At 41.9% G+C, this 23,889-nt stretch overlaps 1 pseudogene; it reads left to right on the top strand.

Moving 5' to 3' along the window:
* Nucleotides 1-22,809, top strand: part of LOC122114442 — a 48,075-nt pseudogene extending 25,266 nt beyond the window's left edge.
* Nucleotides 22,810-23,889: the final 1,080 nt, after the last annotated feature.

The raw sequence follows: 23,889 nt of genomic DNA, 5'->3' as shown, positions 1-23,889 counted from the left end.
AAGTTGACAGAGGTGACAGCTTCTTACATATGGAAAACTGAATAATAACGATTCTGTTTGTGAAGAAGGGCTGGAAATTATGTCTCTAATTCGGATGCAAGTCAGGGCTGAGATGAGCACATTCAAATTGCAGTTTGTCTGGGCTGACAATTTTCTTTTTTTTTTAAGTGACAAAGGAAATAACAGTTGATGAAGGTTGTCTCTAGGGGATCTGGAAAACATTCTCTCTTGGCTGGTTTTTTTTAAATGACATCTCATTCAGATATTCATAATTATCAATAGCCATTTGATAATTGTAACATTAACTGATTGAATGCTGTTAGACTTTGCCATGCTCTTCTGAAAGGCGGACCTGCAAAGACAGGCTTCTGATCTTCACAGAGGAATATATGTTCATCAAAAAGGCTTACACTGACATTTTGAAATTGGATAACATGATGGAGTTATAAACGTAAAGGAACAAATATATCCTTTACATTACATTGGGAATGTAATCCCAAATCATAACTGGTTTGAAAGAAATTGGGGAGGTAGAATCTTGGGTCCTGGTCTTTAAAGAGAGATCAAATATTTATACAATAATTCTATCTTGAAATTAAGTTGCTTTTGGCTGGCTCACACCTGTAATCCTAGCTACTCAGGAAGCTGAGATCTGAGCATGGTGGTTCAAAGCCAGTCTGAGCAGGAAAGTCCATGAGGCTTTTATCTCTGATCAGCCACCCAAATGCCAGGACTAGAGATGTGGCTCAAGGGGTAGAGCTCCAGCCATGAGTGAAAAAGCTAAGGAGGCAGTACCTAAGTTCAAACCATAGCACCGGCACAAGAAATAAAAACTAATGAAGTTGCTTTTGATTTCAACCAATTGCAGGAGAGTCTCTTAAGAGACTGAAACCAGAGTTAGATTAATATAAGTGTATATTCTAGCTTAGCACACAAGAAAATTCTCTCATAGTTTTCAAAGTTGGAAGTTTGAAATCAGCATGTCAGCAGTGCTAACTCTTCTCCGACATTTCTTTTAACTTCTAGTAGTTACCAGAAGCTGTAGCTTTCCCCAAGGATCCAGCTCAGCTTCCATCTTCAAATGAGACCCCACCATAATTTATGTCAAATCGTCCTCTTTCACACTTATAAGAACTCCAAGTGTTTTAAATATTCAAACTCATAACCAGACATATATTCCTTCAAGTAAGAAATTAAGACAGACAAGTACTGGTGGCTCACGCCTGTAATCCTAGCTACTCAGGAGGCTGAGATCTAAGGATTGCAATTCAAAGCCAGCCTTGGCAGGAAAATCCTTGTGAGACTCTTATCTCCAACAAACCACTCAAAAAACCAGAAGTGGGGCTGTGGCTCAAGTGGTAGAGTGCTAGCCTTGAGCACAGAGAGGCTCAGGGACAGCACTCAGGCTCTGAGTTCAAGCCCTATAACCAACAAAAAAGAAAAGAAATAAGGACAAATATATTTGTACACCTTACTAGGCTGTGTATGGGCTAAAACACAAAGATTCACATGTAAAATACCTTTGAAAGTATTCAAGTAAGTAGAGAAGCACATTTAAGAGGTGCTGCAATTGACACCTTGAAGCAAGTATAATCAAGCATTTTGGCAAAAGTTAGATGTTTAGTTTAAAGTTTAGCCAAGAAAAAGAAAAAAAATAGAATGCATATGCTCAGTTAGCTAGTATTAAAATTCTACAGTATTGATTTTTTTAAAAAGCGATTTGAAATGTGAGTATGTGTGTGGGTAGAGAAACCAAAAGAATAGGAGAAGTCTTATTTTGTTATGGACATGTTATAAGTTTTGGTAAAGAAGGCAAGACAAAGAAGTTAAAGAGGACACAAGAAAGTTCAGGAAACTGAACGGAGAAGCTAATTATAGCATCAAAGCCTCAAATAGTAACATGCATTTTAAATGTAAATTGTCTGAGTCCTCAAATTAAAGAAAGGAAGCTGTTAGTTAGATCTAAACAGTCATTTTTTATGTGTTTTTTTTTACAAGGATTACCCAAAATTAACTAGAAAAAAAATTGAAAGTACATGGATAGGAAAAGACACATTGAGTAATACTAACTAAAAAAGAAAGAGGACATAAGAGAAGAAAGCTGGCTCTGAAGCCAGAAAACAGTAGGGTTAGAAAATGTAGCTATATAAGAATGAGATACTGGATTCATCAAGAATATAGAATTCTGGCCTGACACCAGTGGCCCATACCTGTAATCCTAACTTCTTTGGATGCTGAGCTCCAGAGGATCATGGTTCAAAGCCAGACTGTGCAGAAATGTCTGTTGAGACTCTGCTCTCTAATCAACTAGCAAAAAGCTGAACTGGAAGTATGGCGCTAGTGGTAGGGAACCAGCTGTGAAGAAACATAAGGCTCTAAGGCCAGGCTCCAGGAAGGGTGAAAAATAAAATACCACATTAAATATGAATGCAATTAATAAAATAGTCTTATATAAAGCAAATGTTGATTTAAAAAGAACCCAACAGACTGAAATTGATGAACACCTTTCTGCCATGTGAGATTTCAACTCCATTTTTTTTCTGTTTATCTACCCCTCAAACAGATTAGCAATAATGTAGATTTGACTCCCATATTTGATGTAGTTTGACTCCTGTATTTATTCTTGCTGTATAACAAATTATAATAAATGTAGTGGCTTAAAACAATGCAAATATTGCCAGGTACCAGTGGCTCACACTTATAATCCTAGCTCTACAGGAGGATACTGAGGATTGCAGTTTGAAGCAAACTTGGGAAGAAATATCCATGAGAATCTTATCTCTAAGTAAGCACCAAGAGGAGAGAAGTGGGAGTATGGCTCACAGGGTAGAGTTCTAGTCAAGAAAAAAGAAAGCTAAGAGACAGTGCTCAGGCTGAGTTCAAGTACCAGTATCAGTGCAAAACAAACAAAAACCAACCAACACTAAGCTGGGCACCAGCAGCTCATGCCTATAATCCTAGCTATTCAGAAGGCTGAGATCTGAGGATCTCCAGTTCAAAGCCAGCCCAGTCAGCAAAGTCTGTGAGACTCTTATCTCCAATAAATTACCAAAAAGCCCAGAAGTAGAGTTATGGCTTAAGTGATAGACTGCTAGCCTTGAGCAAAAGAAGCTCAGGGATAGCACCCATGCCCTGAATTCAAGCCCCAGGACCAGCAAACGAATAAATGAAAACCCCAAAATGTAAATATTTGTTTAGGATAAGTGTGCAGCTTCTGTGGCTAGATTTTCTGCTTAGGATCTCACTAGTTAAAATGTAGGTATCTGTTAGTTAGTTCTCTTTGGACGCTAAGGCTCTTTCCCAAGCATACTGGGTGGCCAAATTCTTTTTCTATTGTGGAAGCAGGTCTCTATTTCCCAGCCTTTGGTGACTGCTCCTTGCTCCTAGGGCCATCCTCATTTTTGCTTCTATCACCTGCTCTATCTTCTATTTTTGTTTTTGGTAGTACTGAGGTTTGAATTCAGGACCTCTCATTGGTTAAGGCAGGTGTGCTAGACTCCTTGAGCTATATCTCCAGTTGTGGGGTGGGGGTGGGGAGGTAGAGAATCTTACTTTTATCTGGGCCAACTTCACACCATACCCTTCTACCTCTGCCTCCTGAATAGCTGGCCATAGCTGACTTCATCTTCTACCTTTCTCTTTCCCACCATTCACAGAAAACTCTCTTCTTTTTAAGAGCTTGTGTGAGTAAATTAGACTCACCTTTATTTAAGGTCAACTGTGTCATGTAATATATTAGGATCACAAGAGCAATACACCATCAAGTTCACAGGTACATCAGTATTTAGAATATTTAGGACCATATCTACAAATTCTGCCCAACATGAGCTTTCTGTAATTATTTATTTTGTTTTGGAAAAGTTTTGGTGACACTAGAGTTTGAATTTAGGGTTTCATGCTTGATAAGCCGGTGTGCTACTGCTAAAATTATGTTTCTAGCTCCTTTTTTGCTCTAGTTATTTTTGAGAGAGGGGCTCACTTTGTGACTTGATCAACCCGGACCTTGATTCTCCTATTTATATTTCTCAACCTAGCAGGCAAAACAGGTGTATCCATCATGTCCAGCTTTTTATTGGTTGAGGTGGGATTTATGTAAATTTTTTGCCTGGTCTGACCATGAACCATGATCTATCTGATCACTGCCTCTTGAGTAGCTAGGATTACAAGCATGAGCCACTAGGCTTAGTCAAATCTTGTTATTTTATTGCATGAAATTTCCGTGATATAGTACTCTCCTGGGAATGTGTCATTTTTACTCTAAGAGCAAAGACCTTATTTCCTAATCCCCATATAATCACCTCTGTAACCCAGGAGGAAGATGTTCCTTCAATTTTAGACATTTTGGAAAGCTATCATTTTCTAATTGATAGCAAAGTACTCATTCTCTGGGATTTGCAACAGCCTTCTTTGAAGTCCAACACACAGATAGTCCAACACCTTTTGAAGGTTCTGTGAGTTATAAAAATTCTCTAGTTAACATAAACTTTTTATTAAATGCATTTTTAATATTTTGTTTGTTGCCTATGTCTTGTATCACTCTCTGAGAGAAGTATGTTAAATCTTCACTATGACATTTTATTTATTATACTCATAAGATTGACATTATTCTCAGGCTATGTCATCCATATAAAAAAAAATGTATGTTGTCAGTGTATCTTCTTTTATTCATTATTTTACACACAACCCGATTGAAGAAAAATAAATCAATTATTAGATAATCGCTGTTTCATTGACAACATCAACATTTATTTGGGGACACATTAAAGATTATATTGCAAGACGGAGTCACTGTAAGAGTCTCCTGACAATTTGAGTTAAATTTACAAAATGTAGAAGACAGTTTTGGATTAAAAAAAAAAAAAAGGTGTGCTCTAATTTCCTTTTCTCCAAAGACTAAGAATAGCTCGTTCCTCTATTGGCATGCATAAAATATGTCACACTTTGTTTTGCTGATGCTTGTCAGTTCAGCATGAATTGATCAGCTACCTCAGTATGAGCAAAAAGTACATTGCCTCGTGTGTCTGGACTGGGGAACTATGGGAAGACAGATGCTCCTAGAGCAATGATACTTCTCCAGTATGACACCTGACCATCCATCTCCCGCTCACTCAGGTGATTGTTCAGCAGGCAAAGCAGTGAAGACTGCTTCCAGTCTCATGACCAACTTAGACTGAAGGGTTGATTGGTCCATAACATACAAGCACTGTGTTGAAGCACTGCATCCAGATTACTGGTTCTCTCCTGACTGCTTCTCATTTCCCAAACTTGCAAAGCATCACTTTCCATGAGTGGGGTGGGGGAAGGTATTCATGTAAGGGAAGCTATCAAACAATCTAAAAAGAACACAATCAGAATACTCACTGTACCTAGGTGACACAGGAACAAGAAAATCTTGGAGGGATGGGTAGGGTGGAGAGAGAGAGGCTGGAAGGGGTGACATTGACCAAGATGTATTGTACACATAAGTTGACATGTTGAACTGAAACTTCCTATGTACTGCCATTTCAAGATAATAAAATATAAAGTTCTCTCCTGTAATATAGGTGATGTCCACATAGTTTTGCTGTGTGCTATCTTTCTGAGTCCACCAAAGATAATTCTTCGTTGGTTTCTCTTCAGTCTTCAGTATTCTACTGCAGCAATGGCAGAGTAAGATATGAGGTGTTCAACAGACTATGGGGAAACATCCTTTCTTGTATTGCCTTTGTTTCTTAATTTAATTTAACTTTATTGTAAAGGTGTTGGACTACTGTCCATTCTGTGCTGTGATCAGGTCTGTTATTTTGTTTGCTTCTGTATCAGATTGTTTTAATGATTGACATTGTATACTGCATTCTGGTTTGGTGAAGGTATTGGTTTTGTTTTTATTTTATACAATTATATTACTTTTACAATATATTTAAGTATTTTTGTTTTGTTTTTACTCAATTAGGTTTTCAGATTTATTTTCAAGCTGGGTGCTGATATTTCATGCCTAGAAACCTATCTACTTAGGAGGCTGAGATATGAGGATCGCAGTTCGAAGCCAGCACGGGCAGGAAAGTCCATGAGACTCTTATCTCCAATAAACCAGAAAAAGCCAGAAGTAAAGCTGTGGTTCAAGTGGTAGAGCACTAGCTTTAAGCAAAAGAAGCTCCATGACAGCACCCAATCCCTGAGTTCAAGCCCCAGGAGCAGAGCCTATGCGTGTACATGTGTACACACGTGTGCACGTACACACACATATTAGCTTTCTAATAATTTTAGCTAAGTTACACAAACGAACACACAAACTCTTACTGGGAGTTTTGTTTAAATGACTATAAAGCTTCACATTAACTGGGCAGAGTTGACAGCCTTAAAATAGACTTTTCCTGAAAGAGCTGTGCTGTTTCCATTAGTCATTCTTTATTTTTGTCAATGAAAGTCTTGAGGGTCCTACCTACCCCCATCTTTCCCAATCTAGGTCACACATCTCCCATTAAGATTCTATCTTAGCAGTTCCTAGTTTTTGTTCTACTGGGAATGATGCTTCCTGCCCCTTCCCCCCGCAGTGAGATGATGGTTCTATAACTTTATGTATAAATTTTATTGATTTAAAACATTTAGCTCCAATACTTTTTTACAATGAATTTCTGAAAACAGTAATTTTTTCCTGCTTCCTTTCTAATCTGTGTAACTCTTTTTCTGTCTTCTTCTTTGCCAGAACCTGGCTGTGAATAGACAGTGGTTTTATGTGTATGTGTGTGTGCACATACATGTGTGCAAGATCTTATTATATTGACACTAGTATTAACTTCAAGTGTGAATATAATTGTTGGCTGGTTTAAAACAATTGTTCATATGTTCAGTAAGACAGATTTCTGTTTCTGCTACTTGAAGAGGGTTTATAAATAGTGGGCATTGAACATTATTGACTGTCTTGTGTGTGTGTGTGTGTGTGTGTGTGTGTGTGTATAGATGCTGGTCCTGGAGCTTGAACTCAGGGCTTAAACTGTCCCTTAGCTTTTATTATTATTACTATTATTATTATTATTAATTATTGCTAATGCTTTACCACTTGAGCCACAGCTGCACTTACAGCTTTTATTTGGTGGTGGTAAATTGGAGATAAGAGTCTCACAGACTTTCCTGCTGAGGCTGGCTTTGAACCATGATCCTGACATCAGCTTTCTGAGTAGCTAGCATTGCAGTTGTGAGCCACCAGCACCCAGCTCTTTTTATCTTTTCATAATAAAATTTTATAACTTTTTTTACTTGGCGTACCAATAAAACTATTATAGTTTCTACAACTGATCTGTCCTTGCTTTCCAACAATCATTCCTATTAGATTGTAATAGGTCTTCAAATTAGCTACCAACTTTTGTTTACTATTCAAGTTGAGGTTTTATATCCTTATATATAAATAATATTGCTCCATAAGTTTTTATTTTGTATACTGCAGCAGGATTTCATCTCATGCTTATTTTTGTGTGGGGACTGTGTAGCATTTTATATTGTTATTCAAATTTTAAACATATCTGTAATGATCTTTTTTTTCTGTCCTCTTTTTAATGTTTGGAGGTAGTGGAGCTTGAACTCTGGGCTTCATAATTGCTAGGCTGGTGTTCTACAACTTGAACCATGCCTCCAGCCCTACTTTCTTCTGGCCTTACTTCTTACCAGGGCTTCTTGTCCTTGCTGTGATTGCATGCACAGACCACCATATCCAGTTTTCCTTCAAGGAGATGAAGTGCCCTGGACTTCGCACTGTCCTGGCACCACAATTCTCCCCATTTCAGCATCCTATGTAGCTTAGGATGACAGGCCCTGTGGGTTGAGAAGAGGTCTAATATACTTTTCTTCCCAGGCTGTCCTCAAATCTTGATCCTCTTGATCTTAGCCTCTCAAGTAGCTGGGCATGAGCCACAACTCCTGGCTCTTGAGTTTTTTTCTGTTCTCAAAAGTTTAAGAAACTGATTTGCTGAATGGTAACTCCTTTGAACAACTACTTAACGACAATTATAATGCCAAGCACCAGTGTCTCATATGTGTAATTCTAGCTACTCAGGAGGCTGAGATCTGAGGAGAGTGGTTCAAAGCCAGCTCAGGCAGGAAACTCTATGAAACTCTTTATCACAAAAAAACTACCCTCCTCAGCCCTAAAAAAAATAAAATAAAAAGAAGAAAAAGAAAAGCCAGAAGTGTGGCTGAAGTGGTAGAGTATTAGCCTTGAGCAACAGAAGCTCAGGGACAGTGCCCTGAGTTCAAACTCCACAACCAACACACACACACACACACACACACACACACACACACACACACACACACACACCACAGAGATAAGGCAAATATAATCTAAAACATTTAAGAAATATATCAGTGTGACTAATATAGTCAGAATTCTCAATGTATATATGTGATAAAAGAAGTGAGAATGTGAAATGAGTCTGAGGGTTAAAAGGCAGATGATGGGCCAAGCGTCAGTGGCTCACGTCTGTAATCCTAGCTACTCAGGAGGCTGAGATCTGAGGATCACGGTTCGAAGCCAGCCCAGGCAGGAAATTCCGTGGGACTCTTATCTCCACTAAACCACTCAGAAAACGGGAAGTGGTGGTGTAGCTCAAGTGTAAGAATGCTAGCTTTGAGCTGAAGAGCTGAGGGACAGTGCCCAGGCCCAGAGTTCAAACCCCATGACTGATAAAAAGAAAAAAAAAAAGCAGGTAATGGGAGCAATGACTCTGATCAAGAAGTATTAGACACATAAACGGACATGTAAAATTATAACTCCCTTGGATAACCATCTGAAGTTTAAAAATAATAACCCAAACATTGCCTTATCTCAGGGATTTTTGAAGATCTAGCTATTTACAATTTTATCTTTATTATTCTCTGCACAGATCACTTTGCATCAATCCATTTTTGGTAATTTTTCCCCAGAGTGATAGCATTTTATGGAATAGCTGTTCAGGTTTCCAAAACAGTAATAGATATTCTATCAATGAGTTCTTCTCAGAAACCAGCGGCACATGATTTTTTATACAGTCATTGCCTACCTATCTTTACAGATTCCTCCAGACTTTATCTCCAAAATTTAGAGAAAGAGCTAAGCACCAGCCAGGCAGATCGAATGATTAATTTGATCATTTGAGAAGGGAAAAGAGGTAGAAAGCCTTTGTTGGGGATTCTCTAGTTCATTCGCCTTGATAGCACTTTGACACCTGACAGTCACATTTAATGTTAAATTCCAACAGAAAGTTGGAAGGGAAGAGGGGGTCCTCTGCCATTTGTTAGCCTTTCAAAGTCAGGGTCCTGACAATTGCACCCCCTAGGACCCTTTTTATCCAATTCAGATTTGCCCACATCTGAAACTTGTCCTGAAACTGCTCTCAGCAAAACAACTCTGCATGAACCTAATCAGATTCCTTTTAGGTGATGAGCTCCAGGATTTCAACCTCAAGACTCCATCCACTGGGCAGCACAGCCAACTTTCAAAACAGCTTACCGATGTGCTATCAATTAGTTCTCTGAAACTACTGGCATACCAGAATGGCCTCATTTGCTGCCTGCTTTAAGCCGAAAAATTGGATTTCAAACGCTTTTCCTAATCTGGATCTCTGCAATATTATAATAAACTTCTTACATCTGTCACCATCAGCCTTCTCCTTACAGCCTTTACCTTTTATGTTTCAAAGAAGGGAGACTGAGGCGCCCTCTCTTTCTCTTTTTATTCAAACACTGTCTTGGGACAGCTAGCTCTTGGGGATTAGTGACATCTTCTTGGCTGGGGCGATAGAGGACCGGAACAAATTTAGGATTGCCCTGGCTACCAGCCACATTCCATCCTTATTAACTTGAAGGCACAACTCTTGTTTGGAAACTTTTCAGACAGCCAAAATAAAAGTCTGACCTAAAGCTCTCTGTGTACTATCTTTATGGAGAACCTTGATTGTATCCTAAAAGCAGTGTTTGCAAAGTAAAAGCTGAAGTCTACTTGCGCCGGAAGCCATCTCTGGTTGCCAGTTAAAATGCAGATTCCTGGGCCTACTTGCAGCCATCATGGAATGGAAGCTAAATCTGTAGGGTCAAGGTATCAACTGTGTTTGAATACCTCCCCAGGAGATTTATAGGCAATTGGGAAACCATAATGAAAGAACTGACTTGGTTACTTCATTCACACTTTATTTGATGATTTCCCTCCGAGGCAACAGCAAACCTTTCCTCAGATGAGTGGTCCAGGAAAGAGTCAGGTGTGAGGTACTGGTTCAGTCTGAGCCATTACTTGCTCTCTATGAGATGCTAAGAAATAGACACAGTCTCTCTGCCTTGGTTTCCTTATTAGTAGCAATGTGTGTTTCACAGGCCTGATGAAGTGGGAAGATAAAAATCACCTAGTACAAAGCAAATTCTTTATAAACATTTTCTCTTAGTTTCTCAAGAGAAGCTATGTGGAAGGACACACACTCCTGCCCATCTGAGTACTGATGAGCTATTTACTTCTTCGTGATGTTATTTCCTCCTGTGGAGTTCCATGTCTCAGTCTGGGCATTGTTAGCTTTTATATTTTCCCCTAAGGTGTTAATAGAGCCTGGCACTGGTGGCTCACGCCTGTAATCTTAGCTACTCAGGAGGCTGAGATCGGAGGATTGAGATTTGAAGGCAGTTGGGGCAGGAAAATCCATGAGACTTTTACCTCCAAGGAATTGGAGCTGTGGCTCAAAATGTTAGAGCACTAGTCTCAAGCAAAGAAACTCAGGGACCAGTGCCCAGGCTGAGTTCAGGCCCCACAAAAAATATAAAGTAATTAATTTAAAAGATTTTTTGATACCTCTGTACTCCTCATCACTACAAATCTCTATCATTTTCAAATTGGCCCATGCAAGATGTTAAAACCAAGTTACGTAAGTGGGACTCAGCTGTTCCCCACATCCCATAATCGAGAGGCTAATTCAAGAAGGTTGCATTTGAAAAGCTACAGTTTCAAGACCATGACCACTCTGTTTGAGCCATCAAAGGGCTCTTACTCACTTTTCTTGCTTGAAGAATTTTCTGGAGTTTGGGGTCTTATTTTTTTCCCCTTCAGAAATGCCTTTCTCAACTGGGTACTTGTAGCTTGCACCTATAATTCTAGCTACTCAGGAGGCAGAGATCTGAGGATCAAAGCCAGCCTTGGCAGACAAATTTGAGAGACTCTATAATCTTTAATTGCCAGCAAAAAGTCAAAAGTGGAGCTGGGGATTCAAGTGGTAGAATGCCAGCTTTGAACAAAAAGGTCAAGCAAGAGAATGATATGAGGCCCTGAGTTCAAGCCCCAGTACTGGTGTGCATGCATACACACACACACACACACACACACACACACACACACACACACAAAGAAAGAGATGAAGAAAAAAGGAAGAAAAGGAAGAAAGGAAAATAAGGAAAGAGAAAGAAAAGAAAGAAAGAAAGGATGAAAGAAAGAAAGGAAGGAAAGAAGAAAGAAAAAAGAAGGAAGGAAGGAAGGAAGGAAGGAAGGAAGGAAGGAAGGAGGGAAGGAAGGAAGGAAGGAAAGAAAGACAGACAGAAAGAAAGACAGAAAGAAAGAAAGAAAGAAAGAAAGAAAGAAAGAAAGAAAGAAAGAAAGAAAGAAAGAAAGAAAGGAAGGAAGGAAGGAAGGAAGGAAGGAAGAAAGGAAGAAAGAAAGAACCAAAAAGGTTTTTCTCAATCCTTTCCAAGTTAATGTTTGCATATGGTTTCAACGGGGGCAATAGGGGGGCAGGGAAGGGAGTTGGAGTTCTAGCCCCTACTCTAAGAAGTCTGAAATGTAAGAGAGTATGTTCACCACTATATACAAAACCCCAGGCATTCTCAAAGGGGCTACAGAAGCTTGTATAAAGGTGTGTGTGTGTGTGTGTGTGTGTGTGTGTGTGTGTGTGTGTGTGTGTGTGTGTGTGTGTGTGTGTGTGCGTGTGCGTAAATGAGTGTATGCGCACACACATAGGGCTACAATCTGCACTTCACAGCCCCTTTTAATCTCTGCAGGTAATGCATTTCACGTTTTAGGCTCTATGTATGAATTTGTTTGAGGAAAGATTGTCATTGTTAAACACTGAACAACTGTCTTTGAAAATTACTGATGTAGTCCGCTATGTTAAAGTTTGCATTACAACTGAACACACTGAAGTTCCATCAGGAAAGTTAAAAGCCTAAGCAAAGGGCTCACAGTTGGAATAAATCAATTTCAACAAACACAGCCAACGCTGACTGTGGCTGACTGCGGGGCTAAGTAAGGACTAGAGTCACCAAGAAACATGCGCTCTGATTGTAGGTCTTGCAAAGCCTAGCACACAACCGCCAAGAGAAGTACGTAATTAAACATAATCCACACAAATAAACAAAATATAAATGCTATGGGAACTCAGTTGTGGATGGAGAACTAATAGATGACATTGAAAGCTATTGTCTGTGGAAGGTGCTGGACTTAGTTCTCTCGGCTTCTTTCTGTGTCTCTGTCTCCATCTCTCTCTTTTATTCTGTGCCTTCTATCTATTCTTCTTTCCCTGAGAAATAATGTTTTTACAGATGAAGAAACCAAAACCTTAGAAAGTTTGTGTTTTGTCCAAGTTCCTACAATTGGTAAGTGTCAGAAGTTTTGGTTCCAACATTGGTAATCTGGCCCCCAGGACTCACATCTTTCTCCATTAGGAAAACCTAAGAGCCTTTTAGCAGGCTGTGATTTTTTTTTTTTGCACTAGTCCTCAAAATGATAAGGGCTTTCTATGGTGAGCAGGAGAGGACTTTAAGGAAACACTCCAGCAGAGTGAATGCCCGGTAGAGATCTGGTCCTGTCAACCTATTGAAAGAATGAAAATGTGTGTGAGACCACACTTTTAAAAGTTAGTGTAATTGGCCCCTCCCAGAATGGAGACCTTAATTCTTAGTACTCATGGAAGAGAATCTAGCTCTCCACTTCTAGGCAAGTCTAGGATAGGAGTTAGCATAAATGATGGAGTTGGTAGCTGCCAGCTCTCAGCTGTCTGGTGCCAGGAAAGTTACTGAATTTCTCTGTACCTCTGTCTCCTCATTGGTAAGATGGGTGCATAACAACCAATGATTATGAAGAAAAGGAAATGGAATAAGGTACCAGCAAGTACTTACCATATTGCCTTTGCAGGGAAAATACTCAATAAATAGTGGCTAATTATTTTGATCAGCTGTCAATCTCATAGGGCAGAGCTAAGATTTCAGTACATATACATATTTATATACATACACATAAATATGCCTGCACATGCATGCATATGTGTATATACATATACAGCTATAGCATTGCACCTGAACTATACATGCTTTCGTTAATCTTTACAATAGCTCTATAAAGTAGATAATATTATCTCCATGATAATGTCATCACCATGATTCATAAAGGGTGGGGCTGAGGATCCAAGGATTGATCCTAGTGTCTGATTGCAGAGTTCTTAAGAATCAGAACTGTCTGTCTTTACATAGCATTGCTTGAGAACTTAAGCATGGTTTGATGTAGGTAGGAACTTCATAGCATGGTTCACTGGCAAAAGACGTATTTAGAACAAAGGAGCTTTGTAACTATCTTTTCATATTATCCCAAGGAAGTGATATCCAATGGGTTTTACGCCTCTTTAATGGTCTATAAACTCTTGCTTACAGTCTATGGTTGCATTTGAAACAGACTCCTCACTATTTTATCCACCATTCCATGAGGATACTTTACTTTTTTGAATCTCTGTGTAGCTTTAAGGAATCATCTCAATACCTATTGACTTAAACCTACAATCATTTAACTTATGATCCAATGGGCTCAACCTGTGGGTTTTTGTTGTTGTTGTTTGGTGCTACTAACTGGAGTTTGAACTCAGTGACTGGTTGCTGTCCCTTAGCTTTTATACTGTAGGCTGGCATTCTAGCACTTGAGCCATGCTTCAACTTCTGGCCCTTTGCTGGTTAACTTGAGATAAGAGTCTCACAGAATTTTCTGCTTATGCTCATACTATATATGAATATGTGCAAAAAATAAGCTTATAATGGCTCAATCTCCTAGTTCCTTTGGACCCCAAGACCAGATTAGATACAGAAAAGGATAAAATTAGTGAACTGGCATGGAAAGGAATACACAAAATTCGTTCCAGAGAAGGAGAGGCATCGGTAGATATTAAGAGACAATGCATTCTGGGATTAGGGGTATAGCTCAGTGGTAGTGCATTTGGTTGGCAGACACAAGGCCCGGGGGGAGGGGAGACAAACAGAGAGAGACAAAGAGAGATAGACAGATAGAGTAAGAGACAGATAGAGAGAAGAGAGACAGAGAGACAAAGAGTTATACAAGGAAGACAAAAGATGGCCTAAATTAGTGCAGGTTGACCACAGTTAGTCGAATTGACTCAGTTCTCACTGTTGAAAGCTGCTCTTCATGAATTCCTCATTTTGTTACCTTCCGCGGAATTCCTGGAATCACCCGCAGATCACTGACCTCGCTGGGTGAATTTGTTCAGTCATAGCTCTCAGTGTTCCATGTTCCTCCTTCTTCGTGATAATTGTCGAACACAGCAACCCCTAGCCAGGAAAACAACAACAACCCAGAACTTATGCTTCTAATACAAGGAAAGCCTGGAGACTAATTAAAAGCACATTTTATTCATTTACATAATTAGCAAATTATTTCTGACATCAGTCCTAATAAACTAGGATTTGTTTGACAAATGTGATGATTTGTTAGGGGATAAATATGTATCCTTTGTAAATACATTTTGAAAATGATGGAGAACGGAGCCTTTAAATAGGAAATGATACAAAACCTGCCCTTCTTAGGACCCTTCACCTGGGGTAGGCAAGTACAGGGTGCTTTGTAGCCTCAGCTGCTAGTTCTAGAATCGATTTTTCTTATCACTGTTATAATGACAGATAGTGCTTTTCAACCTTGACCTCAATTTTCTAGCTCTTTCACGACCCCAAGGGCACCTCCCCCTTCCTTCCATCTTAAATATTCCTTTAATGGCCTTTAATTCCTTAGTGCCTATTTTAACCTAAATAAAAAATTCATCTTTTCTACCTTCAAGAGACTGCTCAGATCATACCTTTTCTGTGAAATTCTGCACTGAATTCCCTAGCAGGATTAACTGAACTCTCCTCTGTGCTTCCTTCCACCAGTCATTCTTTTCCAGGGCAATTATTTGTAAGCAGATAGAGAACTCAGGGAAGGCAGAGAGAGACTGTGAACTTACATGTCTCCCTCCAATAAGTGTTTATCCCACCGAAACTGGATTGTTTCCTCTGAATAGAAGCAGTGTTTATGGAATGCAGTGTTAATATCACCTAGGCAAAAGATTCACAATGGTGACATATAGTGAGGGATTTTAAAAAGTGATTTAGGTTGACTTTTTGTCTTATCTTTACTCCTATGAGGGAGATAAAGCTAATATCCCTGTGCTCATTTCACAGATATGAAGCCAAGAACTAGTAGCTCATGCCTGTAATCCTAGCTACTCGGGAGGTTGAAATCTGAAAATCATGGTTCAGAGCCAGCCTGAGCAGACAAGTCTATAAGACCCCTATCCCCAAATTAACCTGCAAAAAATAAAGCCAGAAGTGGAGGGGGGGGGCTCAAGCGCTAGAGCACCAGCCATGAGCCAAAAAGCTGAGCACGAAGCCACGAATTCAAGCCCCACTACCAACACACACACACACACACACACAGGAGAGAAAAAAGTATGACTCTTGACAGCTCTGTAGTTTGTACAAGGTAGGATCCAATGGCCCAGGTAGTAGAAGGGAAGTAGTAGAGTCTATGGAGAGATAACTTCATTAATTTTCTCTCCATTCAAATCCAGCTCCGCCTTCTCCAGTTCTTTTCTTCCTGAGATCAGAGAGGGAGTCTTTGAAGGGAGGGAGACCCACTGCAGAGAAGCTGAATATGAACTGACCCCCACGTGGGGTCCATTTTCTTGCGGAAGCTGCAATAATCATAATGCTCACTTGTACTTGCCACTTACTTTCCTTCTCTCCAGCACTGGAGTCTGAAATTACCCGCTGATGTCTTTGGCATCTGAACAGAGGAGAGTCTGGGGACCCCGAAGTGAATTATTGTGGAGACATTCTCCGTGTGCTTGGGGCTGTGAATGCCTTTAGTGAATGAACCAACCTAGGGGTGGCGGAGGGAGGGGCAGTTCAATAGGCTGGTGATGGGTAGCAAGCTGTGATTTTGTTTCCACAGGAGTGGCTGGAGATCTCTCAGGGGCTACAATGGATTTAAAACGTTTGTCACAAAGGCCCATGGAGAACCACACCAAAGTTACCTACATAAACAAAATCCCAATTTCTCAGAGTCCCTGGGAATGTCAAGGGACTGTTTCATAGAGGATTAGAAGCACTGGTGAAAATGAATAACTTCTTGATTTCTTTCTCCATGAACAATGTCATGCATGAATGTGAGCATTGGTGCATGTGAAGGTGTGTGAGTGTGAGTGTGTGTGTGTGTGTGTGTGTGTGTGTGTGTGTGTGTGTGTGCTGAACTCAGGGCCTTTTTTTTCTCCTTTGGCTTTTTATTTTTTATTTTTGCCTCAAGGCCGGTGTGCTACCATTTGAGCCACACTTCCACGCCTGGCCTTTTGCTGGTTAATTGGAGTTAAGAGCCTCACAAATGTGTCTGCCTGGGATGGCTTTGTACTGTAATCCTCAGATCTCAGCCTCCTGAGTGGCGTGAGCCACTGACTATGATGTTTTTTTGTTGTTGTTTCTTTTTTTTTTTTGAGGTATGAGCACACTTGCAGTGTTTGTTCTTGTGCAATGAGAGCGAGAGAGAATTCATGAGAACCTAAGAGTTTTCAAGTGAGCTTTTCTTGCATGAATCTTTTGGCAACCTAGAGGGTAGAGTTTTCCCAGAGCATGGACCTCCCGGGCCACCTCTCTCTCTCCTTCCCAACGTGTAGCCTTCCATGTGTCTCTACTGCTGCACTGGAGACACTTGTGTGAGCTCTAGAGCCAGATCAGCCAGGAGGAGGAGGCCTCAGGATAGCATCCTCCCAGCCTGCATTTCCAGACCTTCAGGCACCTTGAAAACTGCTATGCCAAGTGCCATGCCAGCTCACCTGGACTGGGTGGAGACTTCTCAGAGCTTTTCTGATGTATGATAGGATTTTAGGGTCTGGTCTCCAAATGGTCCCCATAGTTATAGGAACTGCTGTCAATCACAAGCTGCTATGGAATTCCACCTCTGTACCCTTTGTAGTTAAAAACAGATGCTCAGGCCAATGACCAAGAAGCATAGAGCTGGCCTTTGCCCTAATCAGGAGCAAACTACATTCAAGCTGCTACTTACTAAGAAACTATGTTTTGTATACCAGGAGCTGTCTGGCTCTGTCTTCTCACAGACTGGTACAGACCATGGGGTCTTTGACCTACTACTTTATTTTCACTTGACTGCCTGGTTGGCCTTGACCCAAATCTTCTATTCAGATTGTGCTTCTGTATTACTCATCAGACTCCAAATGACAACCAAGAAGCAGAAAACAAAAAAAATAAGGAAGAAACTCAGCACAAATGGTTTCCATTACCATGGTTTGCTTAAGACAGTGCTCTACTTCACCAAGTGTGAAATGATGTGTAACCAGTGGAAGGCAGGGTTCGAATTTTGATCTTTTCCTGGGTTAGTGATACATGGGGTTTTCCCAAAGTTGGCAGGACCTATAATTCCCAGTCAGCTGTGTGGTCAGGAGGGACAAACTAGACACCCTATCATGTACTGTGTTCAGTGAATTAAATGAGATGTTGGATGCTTTATTACAAAACAGGCTTTGTATTATGTGATTTTGTCCTATGGCAGGCCAGTGTTCTGAGCATGTTTTAGGAAGGCTAGGCTAAGCTATGGTGAACATATAGAAGGTAAGTAAAAGGCATTTTTTATGATGATGGAGATTGATTCCAGAGATGCATACCTGCAAGGCAGGCTTTCTATCACTCATTTATATTGCCAAGTTTTTGTTTTGTTTTGTGCCAGTGCTAGGGCTTGAACGCAGGGCTTGAGTGTTGCCTCTTAGTATTTTTGCTCAAGGTTGGCACTCTACCATTTGAGCCAAAGCTCCACTTTTAGCTTTTTGGTAGTTAATTGGAGATAAGACTCACAGATTTTCCTGTCCCAGCTAGTTTTGAATTCAAATCTTCAGACCTCAGTCTCCTCAGTCTCAGGCATGTGCCATTGGTACCAGACACTGCCAGACCCTTTTAAAAATTATTTTAGAACAAGTATTGTTATGTGATGAGGAAGACTTTGAATTGTAGATCTCAAATTTCAATCTTCTGAGCGGCTAGCTGGTATTACAGGAGTGAACCATCATGCCCGACTATTAAATGTGTTTTTGACTTACAATATTTTTTAAACCCCCACCAAGCTAAGAGGCATCTCTACTGCGCACCACAATTGTATGTTAGGAAAAAGAGAGAGAGAGAAAGGAAGCTGGTAAACTGCGTACATTCTGGGAGTTCACAATCCAGTTAGGAGAGAAGGAAAAACAACAAGGGGACTTTGTGAAGCCTCTCAGGTTCACCAAGTTCACAATGTTCATGGCTCAGGCAGGAATGAGAACTGTTCGGGGGGACCAAAGGAAAGGTGAAAAGGCTTCCCAGGATAGATGACAGCTGACAGGAATGAGGCACAGTCAGGCAAAAGCTAAAAGAGCCAACCCGTATGGCCTGCTTTAAAATAACAACAACAAACAAACAAACAAAGTGGGCGGAGGGAGGTGAAGGAGATATCAGGGCCTAGGTTGGAATGTAGAGCCTATAGGCCAGGCTAGAAGTGTGGTCTAGGGCTCCCCATGTGTATGGCTGACCTCAAGGGGGCGCTGCAGTCCAAGTCATGATGTCCAAAGGGGCATGATGTACTCGAATTTGATTGGATGAAGTGAAGTCTCACAAGATCTGAGGGGAAGACACTGGAAGGTAAGTACTGGCTCTCTTGTCCTGGGTGTGCAGGATCCTGGTCTACGACCAAGCCTCTGGAGGAGAGAGCTGGGCCAAGACAAGACCTGGTGTCAAGAGTCCCAGGCCCAATGTTTCTCCCTTGAGAAACAGCCCAGCTGGGAAGTCTAAGATGGTAAGGCAAGTGTGTGGCTCAACAGGTTTACACATGGAGACAAATTCCAGGCAGTAGACTAAACCCGGATTCCACCAGCCAGTGCCAGGAGGCATGCAATGTGTTGTCTCTTGGTCATCCAGTATGCCAGAATTGCAACTGTAAAGCAGGTACCTGGGAAGGCAGAGGCTGATGTGAGGAATTCAAATCCAGTTGGATTTTACAAGGCCTCTCTTCTGCTCCTGACATGCAATACGCTTCTGTGCTTTGCAGCTTTCCCAGGAGCACTGGGCCTAGAGCACTTCCCTAGCTCTGATTACAGCTCCTGGTTAAGCAGAGCCTGTAGATTGCCAGTGCTCCCCAGCTCTGACAACCAGCCAATACCCACCTAGCTCTACCCTGGCCTGGCAGAAGCCTGGAGTGCTCCTCTCTGAATTCCATTCTTCTGAGCATGGACCGTTGGCAACAATGCTTCCTAACTTACTCTAAACCTTCTAAGTCAAGTGCCTGGGGCTCAAGGCTGGAATTCTAGCCACTCAGGAGGCTGAGATCTGATGGTCACAGCTTGAAGCCAGCCTAAGACTGTGAGAGTCTTATCTCCAATTGACTACCAAAAATGCAGAAGTGGAGCTGTGGCTCAAGGGGTAGAGTGCTAACCTTGAGTTAAAAATGGTCAGGGACAGTGCCCAGGCCCTGAATACAAGCCCCAGAGGACTGGCGTGCACACGCGTATACACACACACACACACACACACACACACACACACACACCCCTCTGGATGGAGGCAGGCCTCTCTCCCAGTGAAACGAAATTCCAGGTCTTTAGGGACCAACCTAGACTCTATCCCTTAACCCTTGTGAGAAGTGTTTTCAGAATGACTATCAACATTTCTGAGATTATTTTCTCCATCTACCAAGCTCATACATGCATGTGCACACACACATGTGGGCTTACACCCACATCCACACACACCCACACCCATACTACATACACACACATATCCTGGGTCATTCATTGCCAATCTCAAAAAGCATCATAAATATCTGTTTTTTGTTGTTTTTTTTTGTGGTCCGGTCGTGGGGCTAGCGCTCTACCACTTGAGCCACAGCGCCACTTCCGTCTTTTTTCTTTTTGCTTATGTGGTGCTGAGGAATCGAACCCAGGGCCTCAGGCATGCAAGGCAAGCGCTCTACCACTGAGCCACCTTCCCAGCCCAGCATCATAAATTTCTAAATTGAGCTTGTCTCATAGTGTGGTGAATAAATGATTTCACTGAGACTCCCCTGTTCATCGAGGCCATGTCCTGATTCCCAGCCCCAATTTGGCATCCTGCCCCATATCCAAAGCCAACATGTAGTCACCCTCTTGACCTTGAACCCCAGGCCAGTAAGTGGTCACCTCCCTGATCTTGACTTTTGGGGAATATGTGCCTATAGGGATCCCCAGAGGCACAGATGACACCCTGGTTCTGACTTCTCTTGTCCTTCCCAATGTCAACCCATGTCTGGGTGGTACAGAAGAAGCTGGAAGGGGGCCAGAGAGAACTCCAGAGGCACTTGGGGGCCCCCCAGTGGGTAAAGACAAGGCCAGGTGCCCCTCTTCCTAGTAACCTAGGGCTAGCCAAAGTTCTATCTGTGGTTATTGCTTGGAAAAGTGGATTTCAGCCGTTTGCTGCATGACAAAGGCTGCATGCAGCCAATCTTAAGGTCAGGCTGGGTTCAGAGTGCAGGAATCCTCTGGAATGAGGCTATTAGGGTGGGGGTGGGGGGTAGAGAAGGCCAAGAAGCAAGGGGGTGTGGGGACCCAGGGTAGGATCAAGTGAACCCAGCCTTGGGATTAGGTGAACTTGCTAGAAGGCCTGGGTGCTTTACCAAGCTCTGCCCCAGGGAATATTTTTATCTCCTTAATCTCAAGCAGAAACTGAAGTCAGACTAGTAGGGGACCTGGGGGAACTTGTGGCTTAGGAAGGGGCTTAGCACTAGTTCAGAACCCCAATTCCTGCTGAGACTCACAGCTCTTCATTTTCCCCCCACCCCAACCAGACACAGTTTCCTAAGAAAGTCAAAGGAGGGAATTTACATGAAAAAGAGAATTACAAGTACTCTGCTGGGATATATATGATACATTTAAAAAACTTGCAAAAGAATCATTTTTTTTTAAAAAATTCCAGATAGACCAGGCAGTGCATAGAGATGAAGTCACCTACTTCCAATTAGGTATCTGTCTTTTTGAAGGGTTTATTATGTGAAAATTGTTTTCTTACATTTTGAGACTTAATAAATAATTTATATAAACCGTGTGTGTGTGTGTGTGTGTGTGTGTGTGTGTGTGTGTGCGCGCGCGCGCGCGCCAGTACAATACTAGGACTTGGGGCTTGAACTCAAGGCCTTGAGTTCTGATTTTACTCAAGGCTGGCACTCTACTTCTTGAGCTACAACCTCTACTTCCAGCTTTCGCTGTTTAGTTGGCTATAAGAGTCCACTCTGTACAGTATTTTCACAATACAAAAAAGAGTCTCCCAGACTTTTTCTGCCTGAGCTGGCTTTGAATCACATTCCTCAGCCTAGGATTACAGGTTTGAGTCATCAGTGCCCTGATAAAATGTTGGGTTTTTGTGTGTGCAAGTGTGTGTGTGTGTGTGTGTGTGTGTGTGTGTGTGTGTGTGTGTGTGTGTATGTGTGTGTGTGTGTATGTATGTAGCATTGAGGTTTGAATTCAGGGGATTTGAATTGCTAGGCAGGCACTCTACCACTTGACCATGGTCCCAATCCCTGTTTGTTTTAATATATGTGTATCACTTTTTGCCTGGCAATGACTTTAGATTAGGATCCTCTGGCTTATGCCCCCTGGGTAGCTAGGATTACACAGCTGGCTTATTTGTTGAGGTTCAGTTTGTTAACTGTTTGACAAGGCTGGTCTTGTATCTCATCCCTTCAGATCTCTGTCTCCTGAGTAGACACTGTGCCCAGCCCTAAAATTTCTGATTAAGAATAAAATTCTTGTTGGGCATGTTGGTCGGGAGCACGTGGTTCTGGGGTGGGTGTGAGCAGGGATGTTCTGGGGAGCAATGGCACATCAACAGTGGCCAACTGGGCTGAGGAGTTGATCTAGACCCCTGTGACAATCCCCTCTCAGGCTGATCATGCTGAAGGCCACCTCAGAAGAACTAGCTTGTCTCCATGAGGACCTCAGTGTGGCTTGGAAGGAGGACCTGCAGAAACTGCTGCTAGACCAGGTACAGACCAGGCCTGGGATCCTGATAGGTATCTTGATGACTGGGTCAAATACAGTATCACTGCTGCTACCCCACCACCACCCCAGACTTCAGGGAGAAGTGGTGATTCACTAAGTCACCTGAGTCCTAACTCAGCCAGATTGTCAAATCAGCCCATCCTTATCCTTGATGCCAAGCTTGAGTGTATCTGTTGGGCTCTAGCTGGGCAGTGTCTGCCCCACATCTTTAGTTGGATTCCGATGTCTGCCAGCATCACCCTATTTCCTCCTCACCACCATCTTTCACTTTGCATGCTTTGGCTGTGACATCTGAGCCAGAAAGATGGCATCAGTGAGTGGCAGCAGCCAGAACTGTGTCTTGAGACAGGAGTGTGGCTGGCTTGAAGCACTGGCCGTATCCTGAATCAATGAAGTCTTGTCCAAGAACTGCATGCTTATGGAATTTGAGGAGCATTTGCTATTCCAGCAGACTTTCCACCTCCTGTAGAAGATCACCAGGATAAACCATGCCCATGTGGTAAAGAGCAGGTAGAAGAGCTGGAAGAGAGGTATACATTGAGACATTATTGACTTTCCATGGCTCTTAGTGAGTGCTCACCTAAGGAGAATTGGGTCCTACTCCTAATTACCTATGCTGGAGTTTTTGTCACTGTTATTTAAATACATGAGGCTACTTAATGAAAGTTACTTCTCTTGTTTGGATATCTGGACACCTTTGGGACCCTTGAACAAATAAAATTAAAAGTCATCTTAGTTGGGGATGGAGAGGAAAAGGAACCCTTTTGGTGGGAATGTAAACTAGTACAACCACTCTGGACAACAGTCTGGAGTTTCCTCAAAAAAACTAAACATAGGTCTTCCCTACAACCCAGCCATACCACTTCTTGGTATCTACCTAGAACATCACAAGCCAGGATAACATAAAGACACATGTGCATCCATGTTCATTGCTGCAATATTCACAATAGCCAAGTTATGGAACCAGCCCAGATGCCCTACGATAGATGAATGGATCCAAAAAATATGGTACCAATACAAGACGGAGTTTTACATAGCCATTAGAAAGAACAAGCCATGTTAAGTGAGTTAAGCCACGCTCTGCCCACAGCATCATAGAGGTGCTTTCCCCTGTAACTAGAGAGTCACTGCCTGATATTCATACTTTAGGCTCTGATTGTTCAGGGAATTCACTTCAGGTCTAGAGAGAGAGCCACGGTACACATCACAGCTCATAATCTAGGATCCAACAGCTGATCATTTGGAATTGTTTGGTAGCTAAAGGTACTTTTAGTGAGATACTGATCGGAGGGCATCCTATAAAGTGGGACTCAGGAAGAATAAAGTCCTTGTCTCGCAATGGGGATCAGGGCAATGGGGCAGACAGCAGAAGGCCAAGCCACCAACCAGTCACCTGCAGGGGCCACTTCTATTGCTGTTCAGGAAGCAAGCCTACACAGGACTTCTTAGGTAATCATCCATGGCAAGTACTGGGGGTACTGTGGGCTCCTAAGAGGTGGCTGCTGGGGGCTCTTATCTCTGTCATGAAGGAGAATTATTTGTGCAGATCCTTCCTGGATCAACAACAATGGCAAAGATCATGCAGTGGACAACA

The sequence above is a fragment of the Dipodomys spectabilis genome, unplaced genomic scaffold (assembly GCF_019054845.1).
Source record: "Dipodomys spectabilis isolate Male_0828 unplaced genomic scaffold, ASM1905484v1 ptg000108l, whole genome shotgun sequence".
Lineage (NCBI taxonomy): Eukaryota > Metazoa > Chordata > Mammalia > Rodentia > Heteromyidae > Dipodomys > Dipodomys spectabilis.
The sequence above is the reverse complement of the archived record's forward strand: the minus strand, read 5'-3'. Positions and strand labels throughout refer to the sequence as shown.